This window comes from Corvus kubaryi, unplaced genomic scaffold (genome assembly GCF_017639235.1).
Source record: "Corvus kubaryi isolate FWS band 111438036 unplaced genomic scaffold, C.kubaryi_AGA036_p1.0 37385, whole genome shotgun sequence".
In the NCBI taxonomy this organism is placed as follows: domain Eukaryota; kingdom Metazoa; phylum Chordata; class Aves; order Passeriformes; family Corvidae; genus Corvus; species Corvus kubaryi.
The window spans coordinates 9,491,967-9,500,829 of record NW_024581127.1 but is presented as its reverse complement, the minus strand read 5'-3'; the positions used below and the strand labels follow the sequence as shown (position 1 = coordinate 9,500,829).

The window sequence follows — 8,863 nt, the reverse complement described above, 5'->3', positions numbered from 1 at the left end:
AACTTATGTCCTACATTATTCCAAAGGAACAATGATAATTGATATCAGATCTATTCAAAAGTCAAAATTTCTGTTCTGCAAGAAGCACATTCTGAAACAAAGTGGCTGATATCATTTTAGTAATCTGACTGGGATCAGAGACTAAGCAGGTGAAGCTGTCTCTCAGCCAGAAGTTTGTGGTGGTAATTTTCCTTTGAACGCTTTCTATTCTGATAAAACATAATTTCTGAACAACCAAAAAAAATGAACAAAAAATTGCAATCCACCTATGTTAGAGATGCACCTAAAAGCTGTAATATCCCTCGTCATCACTGCAGTGAGTTTTACAGGTTAGAACACTACTTGCACAATGGTGTCTGAAATTCCTGACGTCAGCTGTGGACATCTGCAAAGGCAGATATCAGTAGTTCCCTATTACTGAGGATAGCCTGTAAGAAAAACAGGAAAATGTCAACAGGTTCCAGTTTTGCAACGCAGGATGACAAGGCAAGACTTACATAATGTATATTAAACCTTATTTTATATAGAATTAATTACTCTGTACACGCAGTTCAGATGTTTACAGATATAGATAACACCACAGCTATTTAACTGTGCTGCAGTACTTGTCAAGCATAAGGTCCTAAAAATGCAACCCTGCTTATAAGTATGTATGAGACAGAGTTTAAGCGAAGCAAAATCCCATATGTTTTAGCAGAATTTAGCTTCAAAACAGTCAGGTATCAGTCCCCAAAAGATTGCCTTGAAGATTCCTAGCACTATAAAAATGGCCTGAGATCATTCCCAAAACATCTGAAGCTGGTAGGACTTAGTAGGTTTTGGACGTCCTTTCTTGTTGAGAGCATTGCTAGTTGTATTAATGTAGTATTTAATAATATATTGACCATTTTCATGAATAGTGATATGGTTTTCCACCACTAAAAGCTCCTGAGATTGACTATTTCTTAGAGATTGTCAAAATCAATGTTCTAAAATCCACATATAAATTTCTTAAATCAGTGACAAGGATTTTAAAAAAGGCTGAGCATCCATTGCTTTCTGTGTAGTCTTCATTTTTATACCATAATTATCCTCTGGGTTATTTAGTGCAACCTTGTAGTATCTTTAGTGTAGTACAACTTCAGTGTATCTTTGGACAACATTTGAGCAGTTAGAATGATTTATATTTTAATTTGGCATCCAACTCACATCTGTCTTAATATATGTACTGAATCAAAAAATAAACACTTTTTGGTTGTGCAAACCATAGTTTCCTTATTACAACCCTTTCTCTTAGCACAGTTTTTCATGCCATTCTGAAGTCACATGGAATCAATAAAGGTTGGTTAGAAAATGTTAATGTCTTTACTGTTCAAGCAGGCATATAAAAGCCCATACGTAAGTTAGAAATTCAGAAGAAATTCAAATCAGAGATCTTTTCTTAACAGTTTTCATCGGTAGGGTTTTTTTTAAAGAAGACAGCACCTTGCAAGGACAAAAAAAGGGAAAGTTTGAGCTGCAGTTATCAAGGCAACAATGGTAAAAGCAATCTTTAACAGAAATACAGATTTTTTAATAATATATTTATTTCTTTTAATTATAAAAATAATCAGCTACAGGTATTATCAACATATCAAGTGTCTTTATTATGTATACAATTCCATGGGAAAGTGACATCAATTTACTACTGGTACAGAATTAGAAGCAGAAAACTTCAATTTTTTATTTTACCTGGGACCTGACCACTGGACAAAACAGATCAGTTTCTGGGTCTTCTCTGAGTGAATTGGAAACCTTCCAGATGCAAACAGATCATCAATGTTGGACTTCCATTCCACATGAAATTTAAGCATAAGGATAAATAAAACCCATCAGGTTAGTAAAAAGGGGGCCTGAAGAAGGGGATGTGAGACATTTATTTTTCCATTCTCTTTTAAAAAAAACAATATATAAAGACTATTTGCTTTTCAGGAGTATTTATATAGATTATGATATGCTTGCTAATTCTGTTATACTAGTTGGCAACATCCTTTAAATGGCAGAGAAGATCCAAATTACATTCTTTAAAATTAGGACTTGTTGGCAAGTATTCTTGTGTTAATGGTAAAAGGTAATTTCCCAGTAGGAAACCTCCGGGATACTCACTGATTTGAGGAGGAGAATGTAGGAGGAGACTTTCCAAACACAGTTACTCAATTGTGCTTTTTTTTTTTTTTTTAATCTTGAGTGGGAGATTTATACATATGCAAAAATTACACTATTACTCCCAATGAAAACACTCTGGACTTGCGGTTTTTTTCCCTTGGAGAGTCTTATTACCTTGATAGCAAAGGAGATTTCTTTCTGCTGATGTGTAATGTTGTAAATGCTGTAAGAACTTCAGGTACATATTTCTAAGCATCATGCACAATTAGAGGTGCCTATCACTACAATGGAAGTCAATACAATTTTATGTGATAGTAAGCAAGAAATTAATGATAATGACCAATAAGCAACGTCAATAACATCTGAGTACACCTGGGGCAGCTCGTACTCTAAATTCAGAAAACATCAAATACCCATAACTGTTACTTCTGTGAAGAAATAGACCTTTAAAACACTGTCATACTCTCTGGAGTAGAAGATGTATTCACATATATTTCACTGGAATTTTGGAACTGTGTCAAAGAGAGACGTGCAGGTTTACTATGACTGATGCACTCATATACATACCTCGAATTAAAACCTTCTATGACTTTGGCTTAACTGCTTAAACTGTCAGGTTTTTTCTCTAGATACTTAAAAATAATCTCATATAAAAAGATGTGAATATGGAGAAAACTGCTTGCCCAGTATAAAAATCTTTGAAATCTCTAACTTGGCTGTCAGAAAGACTTTACTGATTGATAAAGTTTTTACCACACTTCATGCATTTTCAGGGCTGACTGGAGGACCCCTCTCTGGAACATAAATGTTGCAGCAGTTTCATTTCCATTGAGGCCAAACTAATGAACAAGGCACAGAGCACACAGTGGCTGGAACGAAATATGCCTCAGAGGCAGAGTCAATGAAAGAAAAGCCAAAGTCAAGTTTTTAAGGTCTGTCCACAGGTATCATCCCTAGGAAAATTTTAAAAAAAAGCGTATGTAGATAGCATTGGGAGTTATTTTATTTTACAAAAACAATACCATCCCTGCATATGTAAAGTTGAATTTGCAAGACCAAATTGGGTTATGTTGACAGTGCTTATTGAGCTAAATTTAGATAATCTAAATCCATATTTAAATAATGAAATAGGGCTGGAAGGTACAGGTATAAAAGTAAATAACCTCTGGTAAATGTTTAAAAGGTCAGCTGTACAAGTACATTGAGCTTGATACTACATCATGTGCTTTTTAGAGAGCCTGATCACCCGATGCCCCACTATAATTGTAGCTGGAGCTCCTCAAAGCTACAAGCATGCTGATCACTGCAAGGTGGTTGGGTTTGTTGGTTTTGTTCCTCCTGGCTTTTCAAGGACAGCAAAGAAGAAGGAAACCCAAAAGAAATTAAGGAAGCAAAGAGGGAAAAAAGTTACCTAGTAAGGGCCCCAGCAGCTGTCCAGTACATTAAAGGTCTCCAGATAATGAAGCATGGTCTGATTTACAAAAATTTAAAACCATTTCTAAAATAACAGATTTTATTTGTTTTCCAGTGCCTTAAAGTCCTGCTAATAGTCATCAGCATGCTACAAACTATTCATCTTCTATCCATGTAATGTTATCTTTGGCACCTTTTTAGATTTCATGAACATTCCAACATGAAAAACTATGGAGATGGATTATACATTTTTAATCCAGGCATTAGGAACACACAGCCAGAACAATCTTCCTCTTCTCTGTCAGTGATGTAGTTATCTCACTTGATACAGCCAAGATGAGAAAGGGGTGTCCCCTTAGAATTGCTTTTAGTTGTAAAATGCACTTCAGCTGTGTTTATGCAGCACATGATTAAGTGTTTAATAGTTTGCTTTGAATCAATAGTTTAAAATATGTTGAACCAGTAAGGATATTAAGTTGAAAATACAGCAATTCAGATTTAAAATTAAAAGGAATTAGAAAAAAAAGGGATTGAAATCAGAATTTTAAGATTAATACTTTACATTATTACATTATCATTTCCATGTTCTGTTTCTATATTTTAGAATCTCCTCCTTGTATTTTAAGATGCTTTTATATTTTTGTTTGTGATGTTGCTGAAACATCATACAAGTAAGCCAGGACTAGTCTTTTGCCGTAGAGTTACTTAGCTCCTACAGAATTGCTAAGCATATTCATAGGAGATATGGCATTTAAAGAAATTCTTATGATTTTCAAATTGGAAGTTTATATTCCACAGGAAAAAAAAAGCTCAAGATAAAACATGCAACACTAGACTAAACAAAAATTCCTTAAAACTCTATGACATTCATGGCCATACCATCAAAGTTTTGCAGTAAATGGGACTATTGTGGGTAAATATTGCACCACGTGTAACAAAGTGGTTACACTCCTCAAAATGCTATTTAATATACTACATTTCTAAAGACATGGAAATAAAGGCATGCACTGGAAACTGTTAGCAGCAGAGTTAGAAAAATGTATGTCCTTTGCAAGCTGTGCTTGTGCACGTCTGTGTACTTACCCCTAAATGGCTTTCAGGAATCCGTGCAGTTCTGCCCACCCAAGGTAAAGCCTGAGCGAGTCCTGACAATGCCAGGGCAATTCAGCTGATCACCATAAATGTGCAAGCGTTCACAAGAACGTTCTCAGTTTCATCGTCAGACCCTAAGAGTGCAGAGTGGCTTTACCATTTCTCACTAATTGTGCCATTTCTTTGTAATAGAACCAGCAGAATTGATCCTGTCCATTGGTTTTTAGCTTTATCTCATTCACTGGAAGGCAGACAGGATTTTGAATGCAGCTGAGGCTTTCAACAAGCGGGATAGCTTGGCAATTGTCACTGTTTGACAATTGCAGGTCGGTTACTGACACCTATCTCTCTTCCCTTTCCTTATCAAAACTGCAATGATGAGGACTAGAAAAAATAGGCCTTGTGTAAAGTAGGTGGAGATGATTTCCTCTTATCCTGATACAGCAAATATTTCCAACTTTGCACATGCTTCTAGATGGATGTTTTACCCAAATGCCCATTTAAACCACAGACCCTTCAAGAAGAGCTGTGTTTTAAAACGTGTGCTAGTGAGCTTGTGTTGTTTCATTCACTTTTTGTAACAGGAAATGTTCACAGCTTTTGTGTTTGTTTTCCACTTCATTTACAACATGGACTTTCTCAGACAGACTGAGTTATGTGTGGCACTTCTGTCTTACCAATCAGAAAAGAAAATTCTAGATCAGAACTCCAAGAAACCTTGAATCCATGAATAACATACTCAGACTTTCAAACCCAACTGGGGCAGGAAAAATAATTCCTTATTACTACAGAACTTTTTATATTAAGGAACCATTATAACACAGTATTATACATTATTAAATACTCCTAAAATGTAACTACTCATAGTTCACATTGAAAAAAAGATACCAGCAAAATGTTTTCAAAGAGAATTTCAAGGATAAGCACATATGATCAATGCAATCATATACTTCTGAACACATTATTTTTGCACCACTATTTGTACTACTCTGCAAAGCAGAAGGAAAAATTCCTGTTATTTTCTCAAAAGTTCTAAATTTTGTCTTGTTGATAATGGGTTTGCAAAGTTCAACTAATCAAAACTTGTAAAGCATATTCTTATTTTTGTTCTGTAAGAATAAAGCTATCATTATGTATTTAGGATTTTAAAGTGTGTTTTTATTTACAGGTTGGCTTATGCAATGAAAACCTGAATGGTATCTTGACAGTCTTGAATTCAGTAAAGACTAGGGTAAACATAATCACAGCCTGATTATGATAATACACAGAGCAGTTAAATTAAAATCTATGCTGTCTCTCATCTGCCTTTTTGAAGACTTGGAAGTAATGCAGGAGTTCATTTGAATGAGGTTGTTGAGATTTGAGAGCATGATCCTAGGTATGAGTTTATGGGATCCCATAAGAAATTCTGTATTGTTAGGGCTCCGTTCTCTAGATAGATATGGGCTTTTTGTGTAGAAGTAAGAGTTCACTGTTACTGGTTCCTACCTAATCCTGTGTTTCCATCTGTCTGTCTATTTAAAATCAACCCTAGTGCTCATCACCAGCACAGTCTCACAATACTGAAATTTCACTCAGTTAAAGGAAGGAAAAAACAGGGAGAAATAACACCAGAAATGCACTTTTCTTATGTTGTCTTGTGAAGCAGTGACTAGTCACACTAACTCCCTCATAAAGGCACAAGATAACCAGAGATAGAATCTGAAATGAAACAGTATTTTAACAGTGCTATGCTATCAGTGTTTTAAAAGGAATTGTGTGATAGTTGCTGTTTTATTTCACTTGCACATCTAATACATAATTATTTGGCATATGTCCATGGAAAAATAAAGGACCTTGGTCGGGCTGTACATTTAAGTCACACACTTACAGCACCAATTTCACTATTTCTCAAGCACTGGAATTCTCAGCTTTACAAATGGCTCCAGCCAGGACAACTGAATTACTTAATAGTGGCAAAGATCTGAAGAAGGTAAAGTCAGGCTCCACAAGGAACAACATGAAGCAGTAGAATGGAAATCAGGTTTCCAGTTGACCCCACTCTGTAACTTACATGGTTTTTGTCTGAAATGAATACCTGCCTTAAATTATGTCAGCAAACATTAACATTATCTGTTAGGGTTTTGCAGCACATGTTGCTACAGATAGAGCTGCTTCTTTTACATTTGCATGCCTCTGACTGTACAGTGTTTACAGTAGTGCTGTAAACATTTACAGGTCTTCACACTTCCACTATAAAATACAGAGAAATTTCAAATTCCTGTTCTGAACATACTTGAAAACTGAATTGTTTTAAATACAAAATACCACCTCTGCTGCAATAAGCTTTATTCAGTGGGACATACTCCTAGGACCACCTTCTCAGCTAACCAGTGTGTGTATCCAGAAACTGGATCACCAAGGCCTTGGTGAGTGTCTTGCCACCACAATGTAGTACCAAAAAGTATATCAGAACCTGTGAAATGAATGAAATGACATTATACGTGGTTGGGTTGTGCAGCATTGCTGCCTTGTGCCGTTAGCCTGTTAAGCATGATGACAGAAGTCAATAGTCTAACTTAATTCCATGTAATGCAATTGTAAGAAACACAATGAAGTCATACCAAGACCTGTCTTTATTCCATTCCAAAACAGGCACTACATTTATGGATAATTTTTCATACGAAACAGGTTTTGAGATATCACAAGCAATTTACACCTGAAAAAAAAAAGGAGAGATCATTTAGTCTCATTCTCCTTACTTGGAATTAAAGGAAAAAATTGTTCATTTTTAACAGAAGTGCAGAAGAGAGAGCACGAACTGCAGATAAGCACATAACAGCTAAAATGCAATACTTCAGCTTAGTCTTAGACCTCCACCTTGATGAAGGAAAATTTCCCTTTTCTCAAAAAAAAAGTGTGTTTTCCTAATAATGTCAATCTCTGATGCAGAATCATGAATGAAATGGGAGCTCATCCATGAACATGGGAATGAGGAACTCAATATTCATAAGCATTCTCCACTTCTATGCTAATTAAAAGACAGATAAATAACACTCAGTCAGATATTCCTCCAATCCTCATCCTATTACCTTATTAAGCAAAGCTCGTAAAAGACTTCTTTCTGTTCATAAGAATGCAAAAACAGTTATGAAGAGGCCAATAATCCTCTCAGGTAATTGATATCTTCTTAATGAGCAATCCTGAATCCACAGCACTCTGCCTTAGTGATTATCCCTTTAACTGCCATGAGCAGAAGAATAATCATTTTCACTCCTCGCAGTTCTTCAGAAAAAAGCTGATGGTGCTTGTGGGAAAAGAGAGAACAGAGACACAGATACATCACTTTGACTGGTTTCAAAGGAATTACCTTCCTTGTGATGGCAAAAAAATTAAATTTTGCAAAGAGATTACAAGTGGAACAGCATTGAGAAATGGGAACAAATCTGTTAAGGCAGAACAACAGCTTCCTATACAGAACTGTTTCATTCAGAATCCCTTTAAAAATCTCTCTAACCGGCTGTGTCCTGTAATTTCACAGATTTAGAGTGGGCCTGAGCTGCAGAGTTGTGGGTTCAATCAGTTGAAGACATTTGCATGTGTGCACAAGCATGACACAAAGTGGGCAACTACATCTACTGGTTTGTCTCAAGTTCATTTCCAACATAAAGACTTCACCCTTCTTCCTTTAGAGTAACTCCTTCAGAAATTAATTTTAATCAAGTACAAGTAAAAACATTAGGTAGAAATAACTTTGAAAATCAAAGAGACCTGATTATGACAACCAAGAAAATGAATAAGTTATTCATAGCCTAGGAAATGGTAAGGAAAAGGAAATGTCCTTAACTTGACCAAAGAAAGGCAAGCTTGTTTCACAGAATGTCTAGACTTTGACTACCAGTGAAGGAGAGTTCTCTTATCTTTATAGCAAAGAAAGATAATAAAATACAAACAGGCTTGCCGTTTAGGACATAAAGCTATCACTATATTGACATTCAATAGGACTTGCTAGCAATATAAAAGAGATGGAAAGGAAAATCACCGTGTAGTAATTTGAATGGGTGATTTCTCAACAAGAAAAGGAAAAGGAAAAGGAAATAAAAGAAAAAAGAAAAAAGAAAAGAAAAGAAAAGAAAAGAAAAGAAAAGAAAAGAAAAGAAAAAGAAAAAGAAAAGAAAAAAGAAACCACCAGGATTCCCAGTATACTGCTGCCTATATTATGATAATGCACTCTAACTTCCTTACAGGCCTTATT

General features: G+C 35.5%; 1 long non-coding RNA gene across 1 annotated transcript; it reads right to left on the bottom strand.

The window, feature by feature from the left end:
* Window positions 1–304: 304 nt before the first annotated feature.
* Window positions 305–4,962, bottom strand: LOC121668564. Its single transcript, XR_006017453.1, has 3 exons — window positions 4,621–4,962; window positions 1,711–1,805; window positions 305–428 (listed from the first exon to the last, which is right to left on the bottom strand). It is a non-coding gene; the product is annotated as an uncharacterized LOC121668564 (long non-coding RNA).
* Window positions 4,963–8,863: the final 3,901 nt, after the last annotated feature.